Source organism: Triturus cristatus, chromosome 1_1 (assembly GCF_964204655.1).
Source record: "Triturus cristatus chromosome 1_1, aTriCri1.1, whole genome shotgun sequence".
Lineage (NCBI taxonomy): Eukaryota > Metazoa > Chordata > Amphibia > Caudata > Salamandridae > Triturus > Triturus cristatus.
Window position 1 is genome coordinate 127,110,639 of NC_140579.1, and position 21,826 is coordinate 127,132,464.

Genomic DNA, 21,826 nt, shown 5'->3' on the forward strand with positions numbered 1-21,826 from the left:
TAGATTTGCCCGGTATTTAAATAAAAATTCCAGACCGCAATGCCAACACCAAATCGGTACCTCACCCTCTCATACTACGATGACCAAGATTGAATACAATAGAGAGAGGGAGTAAAGGGCCACAATTGTACTAATATATATGCTGCAAACTTGTCAATAGTTAATCCGGAAATGGGCAGCCAACGAATAACCCCAGAAGATCACTACCAAGAAAAGGCACTAAATATCTCAGAACTAGGTTTGTTAACCTTTCCAGCAATTGACCCTCCAACTTGCCGGTGGTTGTCCAGGATAAAATTTAAAAAAACGCAGAGTAAGACTTTGAGTTCTCCAACTTCCCAAGCCACGAAAACAACCAAAACTATATTGAAGACTTGGAATGTTGCGAGAATAAAAACCAAACTATTGAATCCAGACTGGTTAGAGATTATCAATGAAGCCCAACTAGCTTGCCTTCAAGAGACATGGGCAATAGATGATTTCTCTGAGGAAGGGTTCATGACACTTTTAACCCCAGCTTCTCCTTCAGAGGGGGGACGGGCTAAGGGAGGCCTGGCTGTGTTAATATCAATAAACCCCTCAATGAAACTCTTAAAGTTCTTTCTGTCTTCCCCTTTTATTCAGTTGATCCATCTAATTACAGAAGAAAGGACTAATTTTGGTTATAATTAACTTTTATAACAATGTCTTTGATACAACTAAAGTGATAATAAAAAGAATGGACTTAAGTTAGGAACTTGATTTATTTCTAGCTAAAATTAAGGATGAGTATGTTTTATTATGGTTAGGAGATTTTAATATTAGCAAATATCAGAGACAAGGACCTGAAAATTGTGGATATGTGAAAACAAATGGCGATGGTATGTCACATTTTCTGCATAATCCGTATGGAGAAGTTTTAAATGAAATGATTTATAAGTATAATTTGATTCTTATGGCAGAATGTATTGGGGATGGGGAAACGGAGGTACCTACATATGACGGGAATGGTAGAAGTTCTGTTATTGATCATGTTTTGGTGACAGAAAATGGTGAAAGTCTAACAGATTCTCTTATTGCTATCCCGAATGCCTCCAGCAACCATGCTACCCTGACATTAGCTCTTAAAATAAATACTACAAGGCCAAATAGCATACAATGCCAGAATTAAATTAGAATACAGGGTAAGAATGGCTTTACTCTAAGATGGGCAATGGTAGATGGCTTAGCAAAAACCCAGGAAACTATGGCAGACTCACTTAACGACTTTTATACCAGTACAGACCTTAAGTCTCCCCCGAAGTTTATTTTGAAAACTTTTTGTAAAATTATGGCATGTATTGCTGAGAAACTGAAGTGCCAACCCAGAAGGAAAAAGAATAGAAACGGGCTGGTTTGACACCGAATGTTCACTGATAAACAGAAAATTAAGGAAAGCCTTGCGGGTTTCGCCAAGAGATAGGGAAGAAATTAGCAGATTGAGAACCATGTACAAAAATGTACTCGACAAAAGGAAAAGGGAGTTGAAAGGAAAAATATAGGAAGATCTCCTCCATGCGGCTGAATTAAATGGTAATACCCTTTTCTGGAAAATAATAAATCAGCCTTTTCTAAAAGATAAAGAAGACCCTAAGATCGAGACTTTTGTACAACAGGGGGGCTAGATTAAACATTTCAATACTATTTTTAACCCAGGTGGGAGTTCTTTTAATTTGTCTTCCACACAATTTTATCAAATTGAACCAGTGAAAATTAAAGATATATCTTTATAAGAGGTCATTAACGCTTTAAATAAAGCTGCTAGTGGAAAGGCATCTGGCCCGACGGGGTCACAATTGATATTTTTACAGCACACGTCACTTTATGGGCACCGATGCTGACCCAAGTATGTCATTCAACAGCAAAGGGTTTTCTTCCAGTCTCATGGACAGAAAGCACAATAGTCCCCATTTAAAAAAAAGGTAATCGAAGTGATTCGAAATGGTACCACCCAATATCTCTTCTGGATTCCAGCGCCAAACTAAGGGGAAGAATCCTCTTAGGCAGATTAGAACAATGGCGGAAGAGAAACATATACTCTCTGATACTCAATATGGATTCAGACCTGATAATGGAACAATAGAACAATGTGTCAATTTACACCTGTTAATAAATAAATATAGGGTAGCCAAGACAGGACAAGTGCACCTATGCTTTGCACATCTGAGCAGTGCGTTTGATCTAGTAAATCATAACAAACTCTGGGAAACACTTGTGGCCTTGGATGCCGCACAGGGCATAATTATTTTTCTGTCCCAAGGGAAATCCCACCTTATATCACAGGTACGATACGGCCCCAATGGGGAATGTACAGACAGTTTTAAGGTCAACCGCGGAATTAGACCGGTTTGTGTCTTCGCCCCCCTGCTCTTCTCACTGTATATAAACGGGGTGGACACATGTTTACATGAAACTAAAGCTGATGCCCCCATGGTTGGCTCCCGTCCCTATATTACTATATGCAGATGATGCAGTTCTCCTTTCAAGAACAGCAACTGGGCTGCAGCTGCTTATACATACATTTTCAAAATGTATGGACGCAAAAGATATGAAAGTTAATCTTAAAAAAACTGTAACCATGGTAGCTGGAAAAGGTAGATTAAAACAAGCATTGGCAATGCCAACAGGTCTCGCAATTGCAAGAGTTAGAGCTATTGGTGTTGTAAATGACAATGTCTTTCACCCATTTGATTTGGTTTGGAGTAGATTTTGGGGTGTGGAATTATGTGGTTTGCATTGGAATTGTTAGTTGTGGTATTGGGTGGGGTGGAGTGGATTTGTGGGGTGAAATGTATGTGGCATTGTGGATAATTATGGGTGAGAGCTGCACAGAATACATAAACAGGAAGAAATAAAGTAATAGGTATTTTGTGCACAAAGTGGTGAATAAATTCCAGACAAAGGAGCAGAAAGAGCATGTGAGAAAGAGGGGAAGAAGGGGAGAGCAGGCGAGGGTGTATTAATGTCACACAAAACGTTTGTGCGCGTCCATGGTGCCCCTGATACGTTGTTCCTCTTACACGCACATATATCTAGATATATACGCACTACATGGTCACCCGAGGACACTGAACCATCCACGAATACATTACTTACCATGCAATATCTAATGGGAAATGGGGCACGACTGACAAAATGGCTAACCCACGACATTCGAACTGAGAAGGAGATCTCATTACGGCCGCTGCGCGACAAATGGGAAGGGGACGTAAGCCGTGCATTTACAGTCAAAGAATGGGACACTATATTGGGGTACCCCAAGAAGGTCTCTCGTAATCCTAAATTTAAATGTATACATTTGATGTTGCCACACAGAGCTTATTTAACCCCACACAGACTAAGCGCTCTGTTTCCGGGGGCAAATGATTACTGTCCGCGCTGCCACGCACCCAATGCGGGGTTGGTGCACATGGTATGGGATTGCCCTAGGCTGGGACACTTCTGGGCGACGATATGCAAAATATTGACGGATATAGCCCCGGTGCGCCAGAATGACACCTTGGAATACTGCATACTGGGGTTAGGCCCCCTTGAAAAGAAGGGTAACTCTACCTCCTGATTTGCCAATCTTGCGCTCCTTCTAGCCAAGAGAGCCATAACCACATGATGGAGAGCCACTAGGGCCCCGTCCCTACAGGACTGGCACACGGATATGGTGGGGTAGGGCGGAGGGAGCTGAACTAAAGAGAGGAATACAGAGGCCTAAGAAAAACACCGATTTCGTTGAGCTGGAATGCAACGATGGAAGAATATGCTGCGATAGATATTTTGTCTTACTAAGGCGTACTCTGACTATAGCATGGGGGCGGGATCCACGGCTACAGGACACATGGGCTCCTCACAATATCTGTGGGCTATATTGTGTAAGGACTGTACAGTTCACTTACGACAGACTTTGGAACCGAGACCCACACAACTACTGATATGGAAAATGTGCGAATACTACTGTTAGATATTTATGGCCGAGCATGCGGGGAGGTGGGGTACAGTTTATTGTTAGGATGGTATAACTATATTGGATCCTGATAGATTTGACCAATCAGGTTATGTTTGGCTGGACTTCTAGTGCATGCGAGGATGCTGAGAATTATCTGTATTGGCTTGACATTGGAGACTCATTTCAACGACCTCAGACCACTTTGTGATGTCATACAAAAAAAAAAAAGGGGGAGAGCAGGCAACAGATGCATAAAGAGGCGCCTGTGTATGCAGAAGACACCCCAAGAAGAGGAGGAGAGAGTGGTATTGAGGGACGGAAACCTTGAAAAGAAACTGTGCTCGAAGACCTAAAGTCAAACACATGAGTGAGGTGGAAAGAGACATAAAATTAATGTGGGAATGAATGTGGTGGTCTTTCCCTCTGGAGTTTGGGCAGAGCTCAGAATGGGAAAGTCCTGGAAACTATGTAGAGTATAGGGGCTGCAGTGGGTGAGAAAATGGAAGTCTTGTTCAACCTTGTGATGCTTTCCAATCTTATGTTATTTGAAAGCAAGCATGTATGTATGTCTGTTGTTGGTGCATTGCCTCGCTGAGCTGTCTTTCTGGTATTGGAGCTGATGACACGCAGGTTGCATGCAAAGGTGTGCAGTATGTACAAGACTCACTAAACTAGCTCAATGGGATTAACACGTGGCATGCAACTCTCTGCTGCAGATATATTAACTCACTGGGCTATCTCACTGTGATTTAAAAAAAAATGTGATCAGTAGGGTTGTAGAGAGTGGTCTGCAATAGGTGCGAATTATTGGTGATGAACTTTGTGAAGAGAATTTGTCAATAGTTTTCCATAAGAATCCTTTGTGTTTCAGTAACACTGAGATTCCTCTTGTATCAGGGTTGTATAATGTCAAAATGGATGCAGAGAGAATATCTCAAAGTGAGTTGCCTATATGGCCTAAAACCTCTTAGTATGCCACATAATGTATATTTCTTTTCCGCATAGTTTAGTTAGCACTGTTGCTAAATTCAAGTAACTGTGTTTGTTGCCCATAGGATATCTTTTTTTTTGTGCACCAGGTGCATGAACACGCTAAGCTGTATGAATAGCACTGAAACCTGTGACTTGGATGTTTGAAAGATCATCGCAGCAGGCGTCTTACCCACATGGCTATCTTACGCATGCTTGACACAGATGTGTGAGTTACACCTAGATTTCTGGAGCACTTGCATGAACCTCCTGGGTTTTATTTCTTAATTTGTAACCCATAACCTGCAGGCAACCAGCACATCTGCTGCAGGCAGACTAACTTACCAGGGTATCTAGTTGGTGTGTGTGAGATTTTTGGCTATAGACAGATATTTGCAGCAGGTTTATAGAACTGTTGAGACATCTTACTGCAAAGGGACCTTGGGCCTGCAGGAGAGAAGGTCTCTGCAACAGGAACACAAACCTCATGAGCTATCTCATGTTATTCAATCGTGTGTCCTGCAAGATAATCAGAAAAACGCTCTGAAAATATATCAACCGTGTGGCCTATCTTGCTAGGTTTGGAATCTGTCCCATAAGGGTTACACACTGAATGGACCCCAAAAGCTCATATACTGGGACTGGGATTAGTGATGTATAGTTGGTACGCAGATTTCTTTAGCAATCACACAACCACTCCGTTATCTTACTGGGATTGGCACTGTCGAAACAATATCTTGGGGTTAAAAAATAATCCGCAGAGGAAGTTAGGGAAGCGCAGGAAATGAAGAACACTCCAGGAAATTTAGGTGTGTCAAATTGATTTTAAATGCATTTGCTTCTCCCACGCACACTTGATAGGCAGGTGGTTGGGGGAGGGGATGTGAGTGTGTGTAAGGCACGATTACATGGTCAGTGGTAACATACAACTTCTTAAACCGCTTTCAATTCATAATAACTTGCATATAGGTAGGTCGGAGTTCGCTGGGTCAGAAGGGGACCCTTTAGATAGATATTTGCATTCGGAGCATTTAACATGCAGAGCTAAATTGGTGCCAATAAAATCAGGTCCGAACTGGCAGGTAAACAGAATTGACAGTTCCATACTAGAAGGGTGCCTCTGAAAGAGCTGTGGGGCTGGGGCAGAGTCCGCAACTCAGGAGCCCAAAGGTCTTCTGTAAAATCACTCACACGTCAGGCTGGTGGCTTTTGAAGACAGATTGCATTGGGAAGAGACCTTCTTATTTCAGACTAGTGCCTCCTGAATGGCTGGGAGCCATTTTGGTACATGTCGTAAAATAGGAATGCAGAAACAGTGGCGAATTGGAGGGGAAGGATTTATTTATATGGGAGACCTGGCAGGGTGTGGACATGTGATGCAAATGGAATTACAGAGGGCAAGCGCTGCTAAGCTGGCACTTAGGGCAAACTTACTGAAGCTGTTAAACCGAGGGCATAAGAGCGCTTTATTAGAATGCCAAGCATGAGGAGTTTAAGTTAAGTGATTTGCCCAGAATCGCGGTCCTGTTTTTACAATACATTCCTTTGTTTTAATCCCTTTGTTGAATAACATTTTCAGGGGTAGTACGCGTTAAATAAATATAAATACAATAACTGTGGTATGTGAATTCGGAGATAAAAAGGCATGGGTACACCAAAAACAAGCATTTGCAATGCAATAGGTCTCGCATTTATAAGAGTTTGAGCTATTGGCATTGTACAATTACAATGCCTTTTATTTATGTTTTGGTTTTAAAACAAATAAAAGGCATTGTCATTTACAATGTCAGTAGCATAAACTCGCATAAAAGCAGTGTGTGGAGTGCAGCAGTGTGTGGAGTGCAGCAGTGTGTGGCGTGCAGCAGTGTGCGGCGTGCAGCAGTGTGTGGCGTGCAGCAGTGTGTGGCGTGCAGCAGTGTGAGGCATGCAGCACTGTGTGGCGTGCAGCAGTGTGCGGCGTGCAGCAGTGTGCGGCGTGCAGCAGTGTCTTGCATCATGCAGCAGTGAGTAATGCAGCAGTGTGCAGCAGTGTGTGGCATGCAGCAGTGTGCGTCGTGCAGCAGTGTGTGCCGTGCAGCAGTGTGTGGCGTGCAGCAGTGTTTCGTGCAGCAGTGTGCGGCGTACAGCAGTGTGTGGCATGCAGCAGTGTGTGGCGTGCAGCAGTGTGTGGCGTGCAGCAGTGTTTCGTGTAGCAGTGTGCGGCGTGCAGCAGTGTGCGGCGTGCAGCAGTGTGAGGCGTGTAGCAGTGTGAGGCGTGCAGCAGTGTGAGGCATGCAGCAGTGTGAGGCATGCAGCAGTGTGTGGCATGCAGCAGTGTGTGGCGTGCAGCAGTGTTTCGTGTAGCAGTGTGCGGCGTGCAGCAGTGTGCGGCGTGCAGCAGTGTGAGGCGTGCAGCAGTGTGAGGCGTGCAGCAGTGTGCGGCGTGCAGCAGTGTGCGGCGTGCAGCAGTGTGCGGCATGCAGCAGTGTGTAATGCAGCAGTGTGTAATGCAGCAGTGTGTAATGCAGCAGTGTGTAATGCAGCAGTGTGTAATGCAGCAGTGTGCGGCGTGCGGTAGTGTGCGGCGTGCAGCAGGGAAGAGGAGAGACATCCACTGTAGGCAGCCAGAGGATAAGACAGTGGAGCAGAGAGGCAGGCATCAGAGATGAGAGATCGAAAGAGAGGAATGGGGCCGAAAGCGCAAGGAGCGAAAGATAGATGGGAGATGCCGTCAAACAGATAAAATGAGATAGGGGGAATACAAGCATTGTGAATGGAGCGAGTTAAGAAGAAATCCAACAACACCATGAAAAGAGACAATAGGAGAGCGACAGAAGCAGGGTGGGAGACAAATGGACGTGAAAGGGAGACAATAGACAGGAAGAGCAGAAGAGCGCATGGAGGGAGGCAGTGACAGGAAAGGAGACAGATGGATAGTGGCAGGCAGAGACAGGGGGACAAGTAAAGCAGCAGGCTGTGTGTGCCGTACAAAGAGACAACAGACAGCATGAACAGTCAACAGCCAGGTAAAGACAAGAGAGCGGCAAGGAGACAGGCAGGGAAAAGGATCACCAGGGACAGGGAAAAGACAGACCAGAAGACGGACAGGAAATCATACGGAAAGGGCAGAAGTGGAGCATGACTGATACCGAAAAGGCATGCAATGCAGATGGAGAGAAAGCACAGAGGAAGGCAGGGCGTGGGGCAAGAGGAGAACCCAAATGAGAGGGATAGGAACAAAAAAGGGTAAGAGGCATAAGGAGTAGCCGACGGAGACCACCAAAGACAGGCGGGGACAAGCGGCAGTCAGGGACAAGGGTGAGTGCACGTAGAGAGGGTTTTAGGCCAGTGAGTGTTAGAGAGTCATATAAAGAGGCAGATACGGGAAAAGGTAGATCGATAACAAGCGGAAGGCACACAGGATGACAGCAGTCACACACACCAGTAGAGGGAGTGGCAGGAAAAGCATCAGGTAGAGTGTCTAACAAAGAGAGTTAAAATAATGTTTTGGTTGAACGAAATCCATCTATTTTTCCTCCCAGAAGTGTTTAAGTATGGTCGTATGCGCTTTTACAAGCCATTGAGACTTGTGGGACCACGCTCACCATCAGGAAAAACTTATTGGGTGCATCTTCCGTCGGCAGGCAGCGCTCATACTACCCACCTGAAGGACAGGTGCCAGCGCAGGGTTATTACAGTGCGGAAAACAGCGCGTGCCACCGGAGTGTCAACAGCTCCTAAGAGCTTGCAAATAGAAAGAAAAAATACAATACCGGTTGCAAAACACCTTCTGGTACAGCTTGTTTGTGCACTTGAATGGTGCGTTAGAAAAGACAGATAGAAAAGAAAAACACAATTTTGTTTTGCCTCAACATACAACATCCACCGAATTAATCCACAGAGATGTACTTTAGATTAGTGGCATGTCTTTCATCCGGGTTTGAGAACACGATTGTCAGGCCACGCTGCACCACCATTATTCGCACTGATGTGAGGGTGTATTTTGAATGGTATCCGTGGGGCGTGGCCATCGAAAGGGACTGGAATGACAAAGTCCTCTAACACCTCTGCCATCACTTCCTTAGTTTGGTAGGGACCGGTTCGAGGCAAAGTCGTGTGTGGTACAGCGCTATAACATGTGAATGTATATAGCAGTAGAACCCACGGACTTAACCAGGTGTACCCTGGGTGGAGGCTTCCAGACCGTATTTCGATGCTGCTTGTGCCGGGCAGCAAAACAGTTTTGCGTAATTCAAGTTTTACATTGTGTTAATAGCGCCTTCTGCCCTTGAGGAAGCGTAGAAACACTTTGGGGCTTATTTACAATCCCCTTGCGCAGCCGGTGCGTCACTGTTTCCCAATATAAAAGTGATGCTTTGGCGGCGCAAGGGTCTTGTTTGCGTTTACAATCCGTGCTCATTTACGCCTCTCCTCATGATCTCATGCAGCCGCAAACTCGCGCACTCGGCGTGGAGCTAGAAACTAACTTTTCCTACGTCATCTCACTCATCAAAGTCTACTGACCAGCTTTTAGCAATGCTGGACAGCTTGACAAATGGACTTTCCGCGCCCATGACTGTGCAGAGCCATGGGGCTTCCTTCCTTCTTCACCATGGCCCGGCCCTGCCCCCACGCAGTTAAAACATCTGTCTTCACCAGCCAGTATACTCTGAATGCGGGCAGTGTGGGAAGGAAGGCTGGCAGCTGCTGCACCTGGGCTCTGCAACACTTACAGCAAACAGGGTCTGATGTCATTGCAGGAACCAAAAATATGATGGGGCCCAGCCCCTTAAAGCAGCAGAGCCCCGATGCAGGGGGAGGGGTGCAGCCTGAGTTCCTGCAGACTGCTCGTGTCTGTTCCATGCGGCCAAAGCAGGGAGCAATAACCGTAAATCATGAGATCCGGGTGCGGCTGTCTGGAAGAAGCCGCCGAGCGCCTGTGTCCAAGCACCGGATGCACAGACATAGCTCACCGAGACACTGACCCGCAACGTGCTAGCTACCGCGAGGAGCCAGGCACTACATTTTATAATGGCATGTTAACATGTGCACTGTTAACTGATTTATGGAACACCGGGGCTGCTTCTCGGAGTTAGGAAGAGAAAGGGAAAGGACCCGGGCAGAGGAAGTTACATGCCTGCCTGTGTTATTCCGGGCGTCCCATTCACGTGCCCACGCCGTGCATGTCTAATCTTTTCCTGGACTATATCGCGTACTATGAAGAAAGGTGGCTACAAGGAAAACTGTCCCCGTGCAACGAGGAAGTCACGAAGGAAAGAGCTAAACACATTTTACTGCCTGCTTCCTGCCTCTGTGAGGAATTCGGCGGCGATACCCTGTATAGTATTATCGCGACCTATTTACAAAAGCGTAACGACCATGAAGGTGACAGTTTGAACAAGCAGGAAGGGGGTGGCAAATGGTGTGCACTTTCGAGGCCGCTTTGATGTCCTCAGTGGCCGCGCGGCTCACTGAGGACATCAAAACCGGCGCGTGAAAGTGATCAGGCAGTGCTTTTCAGGCTGCCAAATGGTGCGCGAGCCTGGCGCACATGCACTGTATTTGGAGGCCTGAAAAGCACTGTTTGCACTTCCAGATCCCCCTTTTACAAAAGCTCTCGCGAGAGCAGCGCTAAAGCGCTGTCTCAGGCGAGACCTAAAAAGGAACTCCTAGTAATAAACACTGAGCACGAAAGGCAGCAAGACAAGAGGCAGTAAGCACAGCAGCACCGGCAGAGAGTGTATCCCAGAGCAGTACAAGCAATTAGAGAGTCCAGCACAGTAAAGTTATTGATATAAGTAGCAGCACTGAAATTTAGGAACCTAGCAGCACTGAAATTTAGGAACCGGGGAAATTTTCAAGCATTTAAGCACACAGTGGACTAAGCAGGGGTCCGGGTTCAAGCACTGTATTATAGAAGCTGCACGATGGACACGCACCGAAAAGAACAAGTATTAGAGAAAAGCAGTGAGGGGTGTCCTCCTGAGTGAATGAAAGGTAATAACAGAGGCTGTGCAGAGGCAGGCAGAGAGAAAAAAAAAACGTCCCATCAGGTTAGCTGCGATTCAAAACATATGGGGATTGGAGGGGTGGGGAAACAACACAGCAATGAGAGCTGTCTGGAGGGGGAGTTTGTTGTTTTAGGCTGCCCGAGCTTTGCTCACCTCCATCTGCTCCGCTTGGATGTATGTCGTTACAACGCACACTTTTACAACGCATGCACTTACAAAGCATTTTTTACAACGCAACATCCACTACAATGCATTCCATTACATAGCATGACACTACAACGCATGTTTAAAAACTACCTTTACAACGCATCCCATTACATCGCATACTACCTTTACAACGCATACCATTACAACGCATAATATTAAATTGCATTTAATGTAAGTATTGGATAGTATAGGGGTAAAAATTACTATACTAACTCCAGGGGGTGCAACAGTAGGGTAAGTGTTGGATTGCGTTGTAATGGTATGCGTTGTAAAGGTAGTATGCGATGTAATGGAATGCGTTGTAAAGGTAGTTTTTAAACATGCGTTGTAGTGTCATGCTATGTAATGGAATGCGTTGTAGTGGATGTTGCGTTGTAAAAAATGCGTTGTAAGATTATTCTAGACTGTCTCAAGCTAGACGCCTTGAAAAAAATTAAATGGCTGTCCCATCTGGATTTGCGTCTGAGAAAACTGGATCCCGATGTAGGCGTAACTGATACGGCCAAAATTCTTATTTTTCGAAAAAAAGAGGTTAGGACCATACTTATAGGACAAAGGGAAAAGGTGAGAACTAAATGATAGTAAAACACCTATGGTTGTTAGATACCTGCAACAGTGTGTGCATGAGGGCCAGCCTTACTATCTGACAGCTGTCAAAAATAGCCAACATAGATTCTATCTCTATAGATTGCGCTTAGACACGTTCCATGTACAGTTTGCAAGTGGGACATGGACTAAAAACTATCCAAATTGCCCGTGTGATGGCAAATCCCGACAGATCACAATGCACTTTATCTTATTTTGTAGTTTTTATAAAGACCTAAGGAAATGCTTTTTAGCCCCCCTTTTTAAAAGTGGTAAATATATTTTTTATCAGGACGCTTTTAATTATTTATGTGCCCTGGAAAAAATTGATATCTGTGTAGGAGAGTAGGATCTGCTTCACATGGGTACTCCCACTTTTTGCTGGTGTTTCACTGTTTTTCGACCTTAGTCTGGCTGTGGCCCTGCTAATCAGGACCGCTTCCTCTCTAAACGGACTCTGGAGCAAATGAGGCGGAGGAGTAAAAGCGCAGAATGGGAGGCTGATGCTAACGGGTTAGAATGGAAAGCTGCAGCAAGTCTCTTTATGCAGTTTTATATAGCGCAAACTCGACCTTAGGGTATCAGCACTTTACATGAGCAATGGTTGCATTACAGATGGACGCATTCATTTTTAGGCAGTGGGAGATTGTGATTTGCCCAGAATCACAGGATGTCGAGCCTCCGGCCAGACTCAAGGCTGGGTCCCTGGCTTCAAAGTCCGCCCCCCTAGTCGTTAAGCCACATCCTTTCCCTTCTCTCGTTCACAATGAGTGGCAACGAGGTCTCAGCATCTGTTCTCCCCATTGTAAATAAAAATGGAACGTGAATGCCGTGTGTGTCAAAAAGAAAAAAAACGCCGTCGCGCAGCACATTTCTTTAGGAGATTAGACAAAGTAAATCACTGTGTTTCTCACAAAAAAATAAAGCGTGAATGCTGAGTGATAAAATAAAATGACGTCAGGGGAGCGCATTTGTTTCTGAAGCAAGCTAATCAAAGTAACCAGTGTAAACAAAACAATGAAAAAAAGAAAACAACACGTAAAAACGGACTCTGGAGCAAATGAGGTTGGATGAGGAAGGGCGCAGAAGGGGAGGCTGATGCTAGTGGGTGAGAGTGGAAAGCTGCAGCAAGTCTTTGGGTTCGATGAGAAATGGTACTTTGAAGTTTGAATTCAAGCATTTTACACTTTTTATAATGACCTGGGCCTGGCAGCGGACACAGGTAGGATGCTGCCGGCCTCCCATTTAAGGGCATTCCGCTCGCTATCAATGGCAGCGTGAACAAAGCAAAGTGCGGCCACCACATTTAAAGAACACAGCTCAGGGTGCCCTGTGCAACAATTAGAACAAGCTGAAAGGAGGACCGTGCTGCAGCTGGAGCATGGGGATCTCTTGTCATTATGGGGCCGTGTGTTTAACACATGGCCCCATAAAGATAAGAAAGTGCTTTGCGACAGACACCAAGCAGGCCTCCGAGTCCGACATTTCCAATAGCAGGCCACCGTTTAGAATAAACGGTGACGCCAGCCAATGGAAATGAGGGGTGGGGCTTAAAGTCCACATCTGAAAGTCCTTGTCAACATTAAATCTCGCGAGGCGAGCAGCGCATGCGCTGCCACGCCACGCGAGACCTAAAAAACGAGGAGAAATAAAGATATTTCTCTTTACATCTTCCCTGGGGAAGCATAGTAGCATTTTGACGCATTCCTAGATTTATCAGTAATGGTAAATCTGAGAATGCGTCAAAATCCATACGTGGCTGCGTGCGAACAACCATAATCCACCCATTGAACACCTCTATGAGGCAGAGAAGAGCAATGCACGGCAGCGATTTGCGCTGCGTTGTGTTACTCTAGATATATCAAGCCGTGCAGGGCCACGCAAGGTGTCCTTGCTTAAGCTTTGCGCCGCCCTTGCATGGCACAAGGGTGACGCAATACTTTGATAAATTTAGCCCCTGACATCCAGCACCTACCGGAGCCTCAACTCCACCAGGACAGACTTCCTGCTGTCCACCAAGAGCAAGAAGCAGGAAACACTACACACCGGGTCAACGGCATGAACCGTGAGGGCTTCGAACCCCAACCTTCATCAAATACCAAGTCACTTGGATTCACCCTGGACACCAAGACCCTCAAGGACAGAGAAACAAAGATGGCCGCTGCCTGCTCTTCACTAAAGAAAGTGAAAGTAAAGAGTTGCTTGTGGCCTCCAGACAGCAAAGCATGGGCATCTGTAGGCCTGGAGAGCACAGTGGAGCATGGAGAGTACTGAGAGTAAAGCATGGGGACCAGCAGTCCTGGGGAGCACAGAGAGTGAAGCATGAGGAACTGCAGGCCTGGGGAGCACATGGACAAGCATGATGACTAGCAGCCCTGGGGAGCACCGAGTACGGGGACCAGGAGGCCTGGGGAGCACAGGGAGCAGAGCATGGGGACCAGCAGTCCAGGGGAGCACAGAGTGCAGAGCATGGGGATCTGCAAGCCTGGAGAGCACAGTGGAGCATGGCGAGCAGTGAGAGCAAATCATAGGGTCCAGCAGTTCTGGGGAGCACAGAGAGCAGATCACGGGGACCAGCAGTCCTGGGGAGCACAGAGAGTGAAGCATGAGGAACTGCAGGCCTGGGGAGCACAGGGAGCAGAGCACCCGGTCCAGCAGTTCTGGGGAGCACAAAGTGCAGAGTATGGGGACCAGCAGTCCTGGGAACACAGAGAGTGAAGCATTCGGAACTGCAGGCCTGGGGAGCACATGGACAAGCATGATGACTAGCAGCCCTGGGGAGCATCGAGTACAGGGACCAGGAGGCCTGGGGAGCACAGGGAGCAGAGCATGGGGACCAGCAGTCCCGGGGAGCACAGAGAGCAGAGCATGGGGACCAGGAGTCCTGGGGAGCACAGAGAACAAAGCACGGGGATCAGCAGGCCTTGGGCGCACAGAGAGACCAGAGCACAGTGACCAGCAGGGCAGGGGAGCACAGAGAGCAGAGCATGAAGACCAGCAGTCCTGGGGAGTATAGGGAGCAGAGCATGAGGACCAGCAGTCCTGGAAGCACAGGGAGCAGAGCATGAGGACCAGCAGTTTTGGGGAGCAGAGAGGGCAGAGCATGAGGACCAGCAATCCTGGGGAGCAGAGAGGGCAGAGCATGAGGACCAGCACTCCGTCCTAGGGAGCACATAGAGCAGAGCATAGAGACCAGCAGTCCTGGGGAGCACAGAGAGCAGAGCATGAGGACCAGCAGTCCCGGGGAGCACAGGGAGCAGAGCACGGGACCAGCAGTCCTATGAGCACAGCACAGGGGACAAGCAGACCTGGGGAGCACAGAGAGCAGAGCATGGGGACCATGAGTTCTCGGAGCACAGCACGGGGACGAGCAGTCCTAGGGAGCACAGAGAGCAGACATGGGGACCAGGAGACCTGGGGAGCACAGAGAACAAAGCATGGCCCCGGCAGTTCTGGGAAGCACAGAGAGCAGAGCACGGGACCAGCAGTCCTGGGAGCACAGAGTGGAGAGCACAGAAACCAGCAGTCCTGGGGAGCACAGAGAGCAAAGCACGGGGACTAGCAGTGCTGGGGAGCACAGAGAGCAGAGCACGGGGACTAGCAGTGCTGGGGAGCACAGAAAGCAGAGCACGGGACCAGCAGTCCTGGGAGCACAGAGTGGAGAGCACAGAAACCAGCAGTCCTGGGAAGCACAGAGAGCAGAGCACGGGGACTAGCAGTGCTGGGGAGCACATAGAGCAGAGCACGGGGACTAGCAGTGCTGGGGAGCACAGAAAGCAGAGCACGGGGACCAGCAGTCCTGGGGAGCACAGAGAGAGAGGAGAGCACGGGGACCAGCAGTGCTGGGGAGCACAGAGAGCAGAGTACAGGGAGCAGAGCAGGACTGGAGAGCACAGGGAGAGAGTTCTGGGGACAAATAAACGGATGAGAAAGGGAACGACCTACCAAGCGGACAGGGGCAGAAAGATTAGGGTCAGAGAGCACGTGTGGCAGAAGTGGCAACGGTGAAGGGGCAGTAGCATAAACAACAGTCGCAAAGAGAGCACACGTTGGGGCAGTGGTGCCAGCGGGGAGGAGGGCAGGTGCAAACATTAAAGCTAGAGGCGAGGTAAGAGCACAGAACAACGGGGTAGACAGGATGGAAGACAGGACAGAGAGAAGACGGGAGTGCATCGCATGGGGCAGAAATGTCCCAGTACTTACCTCTGTGCCAAAGCCCTCTGTGTCGTACCCTCAGTGCTGCCCCGGGGTATCTACAGCTCACCGGGTCTTGCCCCGGGGACATCTGCAGCTCCTGCCCCAGGGTATATACTGAGCCTCGCTGCTCACCAGCGCCTCGCTGCTCACCAGGCTCCTGCCCCGGGGTATATACAGAGCCTCGCTGCTCACCAGCTCCTGCCCTGGGAATGTACAGCGCCTCGCTGCTCGCCAGGCTCCTGTCCGGGGTATGTAGAGCGCCTCGCAGGTCACCAGGCTCTGCCTCCTTTGGGCTTCGCGGCGTTTGATGACTGAAGGGGAAACCCAGGGCAGAACCGGGGAGGGAGGAGAGAGGCGCCTTCTCTTTCAGTTTCATTTTCCTGTCAGCTCTGGGACCGGCGCCAGGGGAAGTCCGGGGAGGAGAGAGAGGGGGCAGAAGAGACAAAGAGGGGTAGGAGAGAATGAAAGTGAAAGGGGCATGGTAAGGGGAGAGGGAAGGAAGAAAGGCAGAAAATAGAGAGGGGGAGAGAGAATCCCCGCCTCTCACTCTGTAGAAACACGAGCAGCCTCTGGGCGCTACCTGTGAGCCGGAAGTTCGAGGCACAGGCCACTTCAATGCGCTACACTACCCTTCTTCTTGCCAGCCCCTCTCTGTGCCGCCCCCTCCCCTTGTGTGCGTTTATCAACACTTCTCTCTCCCTGACCCCTTCTCCTTTGCCGCCAGCCCTTCCACCCTCTGCCTCTCTTTGTCGCTCCCCCATCTCTGTCTGGTCCTCTCTGTCACCCCCTCTCTGTCTGCCCATCACTCTGTCACCCCTTTCTCAGCCTCTCCCTCCCTCCTGTTAGCCCCCTCCCATTCCAGGCCGGTAAGAAGTTTTCGCGGGGCTCTCCCTGCCTGGCATTAAGAGATGTTGCAGAGTTTTATAAAATGTCTTCTAGGGGAAGAAGCGGCCTCCATGCAGTCTCTGGCGCCATCTACTGGTATTAGACGAGGTAGCTGCCCTGCATTAATAAATGGCGGAAGCTTTGATGGTAAAGTCTATAAAAAACAAGCATTTGCAATGCAAATAGGTCTCGCATTTGTGAGTTAGACCTATTGACACTGTAAATGGCAATGTTTTTTACCTACACGTTTTATTTTTGGAGTGAATGTATATAGTGTGCAAAATCCCTTGGAAAGGTGCTGCACTTCGTAATAAATATATTGAAAAAGACGCAACGTGTGGATTGTGTCAACAATTCCTTGGCACGTACCTCATGGGTGAAGTGTCGCCACACATGCACACCGTGGTGATTTACTAATGCGAAACTCATTATTAAAAGTAGTGCTTACAGACTAACCAACGCGATTGGGATCGGAGCATGTGAATCCCAATCCCGGCTTCTCTTTCATTTTCTAGACTATTTGACTCACTATCCTGCATCTTGGTTATCGCCAAAACACTGGGAGGCAATGAAGTTTGCCAAGGGGGCAGGGGGGCTTTGGGGGTACAGGAAAATGTATTCATTGCCTAGTTGTCAAAGGTCGCCCGTTGCTATTAGTTAAAAGTGTGCAGATTTCATTAAGTTATTAAGAGTACTTTACTCGCATCTATGAGAAAATCGACATTAACTAAACAAAATGCCAGAATGCGTGTCAGTTTTCACAGTGTTTTAGACAGTACTCGTTGCTTAGTTTAACTACACACTGATCCTGCACCCGAGAGAAGTATGTTTACTCTATATCCAATATAGTATGGCTTGTTATGAAAAAAACAATACAAAGTCACACAGTTATTATGCTTCCCATGCAGATATCTATTTACAAACAACGTAAGTCTTGATTGTAGCTTTGTTTAATCCATTCTTTATTGACAATCAGTTATCTTCCTTTAAAATCATCAAATGATTGCTTTGCCAACGCGTTTCATCCCTCTTGGGACTTCTTCAGGGCTCTTCAGCTTGCTGTCTTTTGTGAGTATAGTGCCAGACCAATGTTGACAGCACCGCAAGTAAAATTCCGTATGTTAATAAAAACAACTGTGGTTCATTTTTTGGTAAATCTCTGTGCGGTCACTGAATGTTTTTAACTGTAGACTTCACTGTGTATGTTAACAACGTGAATACATCTCAGATGTCAATTTTGCTATGTTGCCTTCTCCGTGTACACCCGCACTGGAATCGAAAACGTGTACACGGAGAAGGCAACATAGCAAAATTGAGGCAAAGACATCCATTTTGTGATGCCAGGGCTCAGGAAAGTCCTACCGGGTTTAGCCAGAGTGAACATGTCTCTCCCTCTAGAAGGGTGGAATGCTACCCCCGCCACCAGGTCTGGTGGGGGAGGGGGTAGTATTCCAAGATGTTTGACACCAAACACAACATGTTTTGATGCAGCCATTCCAAAGTTAGCATTTACCGCGAGGTTATAATGCACTTAAGAGTATATGGTATGGCTGTATCACAGAACAGCCCTAAGGAAGTATTTCTGAATGCTGCAGAGGGGCTCAGCTCATGCTTGGGCACCCTCTCACATAAAACCAAGCACTCTGCCTTCAGGATTGTCAAGGCCTGCCAGAGGAGTGGCTTATAGGTTTATATGTGTCTGTATAAGGTAGTGATATAGGTAGCTTATACCACTGTAAGGGGTGCAAGCACACCCTTACCCAGGCTGCAGTAGCAGATCTGTAGTGTCATTTTGGAGTGCTTCCCAGGGGTGGCATAATACATGCTGCAGCCCCTGGTAGGCCTCTGAGGTACCTATGCCCTAGGTACATAGTATACCATATACTAGGGGCTTATAAGGCACTCCAGAATCCAATTAGATTTGTACCTAATGTACATGGAAACCATTTCAGAGAGGAAGCAGCTAGGCTGTGGTCCTGATTAGCAGGGCCACATCCAGACTAAGGTCGAAAAACAGTGAAACACCAGCAAAAAGTGGGGGTACCCATGTGAAGCAGATCCTACTCTCCTACACACCCCCCCCTTAAACCCAGGGACATTAAACTAACCTTGACCAGTTGAGTCTTCATGTTCTAAGTGGAAATACCTAGAGAGTCTGAAGAACCGGGCCTTTAAGGGCCTGGCGGCGCAGGGCACGCCTGAAATCTCCGAGTTCACCTGCCTTGTTTTACAGAGACACGGAATACTCTGTTAGCGTAGAAAACCAAATTTATTAGCTGCAGCTATGCACAGTTATCCTAGAAGTACATCAGTGGCAGGTTCTCAGGAGACTGCCGCTTTACTCCGTGGCTCACAGTCTTTTATAACCTTATACACCCAAAGAAAAACACTCCCCATGCACCAAATATTAGCCAATAGGAAAACATTCAAAACAAGGCACCATGTAACAAGAACATCCCCCTTGAGTCGTGTTCTTGCCCAACCCCATAAGTCAATCAATGACAGCACCTATAGGTCAATCAGTAATGGCAGGACGTGTTTGTGTGCTTCAAAGGACGACTTGCAAAATAAGATAATGCAGAGAAAGAATACCGAAGGCCAACAGATAGTTGGGACAAGGATTAGTCAGTCTAGACAAGAATTAGTCAGTCTGGCTAGTTCCTGGAATTGGCTTCACAACAAGGAAGGGGGGTTATTTGACACGTAGCAGTACAAAAGGCAGAAACACTTTGTTCGCCGAGCTGCCTGAGTGAGGGCAACACAAAATGGCGACGGAATACAAAATGGAGTCGAAACTAAATTACCTCAAGTCCATCTGCATTGGCATGGTTACTCCCAGGTCTATGTTCCACTGTAAAGTCCATCCCCTGTAGGGAAATGGACCACCTAAGCAGTTTGGGGTTTTCACCCTTCATTTGTTTTAGCCATAAGAGGGGCTTATGGTCTGTCTGAACAAGGAAGTGAGTACCAAACAAGTATGGCCTCAACTTCTTCAGAGCCCAAACCACAGCAAAGGCCTCCCTCTCAATGGCTGACCAACGTTTCTCTCTAGGGGTCAGCCTTCTGCTTATGAAAGCTACTGGCTGATCCTGACCTTCTTCATTCAATTGTAACAGTACAGCCCCAACCCCCAATTCAGATGCATCAGTTTGAACAATTAACTTTTTGGAATAGTCAGGACTCTGCAGAATGGGAGCAGTACACATGGCCTGCTCCAGGTCATCAAATGCCTTTTGACAGCTAGCAGTCCACTGAACCTTTTTGGGCATCTTTTTAGAAGTTAAGTCATTCAAGGGTGTCACTATTGATCCATACCCTTTGACAAATCTCCTATAGTACCCAGTCATGCCTAAGAAGGCTGTCAACTCTGGGTCTGGATAGTGGGAGCAGTCCATTCCATTATGGTCTTGATCTTGCTCTGCAATGTTTGAACCTGGCCTCCACCTACAAGGTGACCCAGGTACACAACCTGACTCTGCCCTATCTGGCACTTAGTAGCCTTGATAGTTAGGCCTGCTTTTTACAGGGCCTCCAAAACATTCCTTAGGTGGACCAGGTGATCCTCCCAGATGGAGCTAAAGACAGCAATATCATCTAGATATGCTGCACTAAAGGCTTCCAGGCCTGTGAGAACTGTATTCACCAACCTTTGGAAAGTGGCAGGTGCATTCTTCAAACCAAAGGGCATTACCACACATTGAAAGTGCCCACTAGGGGTAGAAAATGCTGTTCTTGGCTTTGCATCATCAGCTAGCCTGATCTTCCAGTAGCCAGCTGTCAGGTCAAATGTGCTGAGGTACTTGGCTGAGACCAAAGTATCTATGAGCTCATCTGCCCTGGGTATTGGATGGGCATCAGTCCTAGTGACTGCATTGAGACCCCTCTAGTCCACACAAAAACGTCATGGTTCACCGACGCCTTCAAAGAATCAAAGAAATCCTGCCGAACCCTCGAAAAAACCTGGCGCCACGACCGAACTACAGAAAACATGACAGCCCTCAAGATTGCCACCCGCGAACACCACTAGCTGATCCGTACCACCAAAAGGACATCATTCAAAGAGCGACTAGACAACAACACCCACAACAGCAAGGAACTCTTCAACATCGTCAAAGAGCTCTCCAACCCCAGCGCCAGCAACAACGACATCACACCGTCACAAGAACTCTTCAACTCCCTCGCCACGTACTTCCACCGGAAGATCGCAGATATACACGACAGCTTCGGACCCCAGACTCCACCTCCAGTCATCGAACCCGCAACCCCCACCACCACCCTCAGCACCTGGACCCCCATCAGCACTGAAGACACCACCAACTTCATGTACTCCATCCACTCCGGCTCCCCCTCGGACCCATGCCCCCATCATATCTTCAACAAAGCGGACACCATCATCGCACCCCATCTCCGAAACGTCATAAACATTTCGCTCGCGTCAGCCGCCTTCCCCGAGAGCTGGAAGCACACAGAACTCAACGCCCTTCTGAAGAAACCCACAGCGGACCCCAAAGACCTCAAGAACTTCCGCCCCATCTCTCTTCTCCCCTTCCCGGCCAAAGTCATCGAGAAGACCGTCAATAAACAGCTGACTGCTTTCCTCGAGGCAAACAACTCTCTCGACCCATCCCAGTCCAGATTCCGAGCCAACCACAGCACCGAGACTGCCCTCATCGCAGCCACCGACGACATCAGGACCCTGATGGATAACGGAGAAACAACCGCCCTCATTCTCCTGGACGTCTCGGCAGCCTTCGATACCGTATGCCATCGCACCCTAATAACCCGCCTCTTCAACACTCGGATCCAAGGAAAGGCCCTGGACTGGATCACCTCGTTCCTCTCCGACAGAACCCAGAGAGTCCGCCTCCCTTCCGCACAGAAGCCACCAAGATCATCTGTGGCGTACCCCAAGGCTCATCACTCAGCCCTACCCTCTTCAATATCTACATGAGATCCCTCGCCACCATCGCACGCAAACACAACATCAACATCATCTCCTACGCCGACGACACCCAGCTGATACTCTCCCTCATGAAAG

At 47.9% G+C, this 21,826-nt stretch overlaps 1 protein-coding gene across 1 annotated transcript in view; it reads right to left on the reverse strand.

Annotated features, from left to right (window-relative positions):
• LOC146869761 (antigen peptide transporter 2-like) overlaps window positions 1–16,685 on the reverse strand; it is a 289,288-nt gene extending 272,603 nt beyond the window's left edge. The window contains exon 1 of the mRNA XM_085614455.1: window positions 15,910–16,685. The gene's annotated coding sequence lies outside the window, so the exon portion shown is untranslated. The remainder of the gene's footprint in view (window positions 1–15,909) is intronic.
• Window positions 16,686–21,826: the final 5,141 nt, after the last annotated feature.